This window comes from Dipteris shenzhenensis, unplaced genomic scaffold, assembly GCF_047967505.1.
Source record: "Dipteris shenzhenensis isolate YYH24624 ecotype China unplaced genomic scaffold, Dip_SZ_1.0 scaf0345, whole genome shotgun sequence".
In the NCBI taxonomy this organism is placed as follows: Eukaryota; Viridiplantae; Streptophyta; class Polypodiopsida; order Gleicheniales; family Dipteridaceae; genus Dipteris; species Dipteris shenzhenensis.
This window is the reverse complement of record NW_028239651.1, coordinates 5,001-5,365: the sequence shown is the minus strand read 5'-3', so window position 1 is coordinate 5,365 and position 365 is coordinate 5,001.

Here is a 365-nt window from a genome sequence, read left to right as displayed (position 1 = left end):
CGGAGTCCCAATCGGGACTATTCCCAACGGGGAATTCAACTCGAGGGGGAACCAATGAATTACTTGTAGAAGCTACTGCTGGAGACTACTAAATATCAGGCTTACTATACGAAAGAGTCAGGTCATATATCATTCCGTTTTGGCGAGAGAGTCATGCCTTTGCGAAGGATCAAGTCCCACAGCTTCAGCTCTGCGTCCGCGCCCGGAATCACAATCTTTGCTTGCCTACTTACCACTGAGAGGGAAGGGACGTTTAGGGATGATTTTGGGCGAGGAGGGATTCGAACCCCCGACACCGTGGTTCGTAGCCACGTGCTCTAATCCCCTGAGCTACAGGCCCCGTCTCCACTGGATCTGTTCCAGGA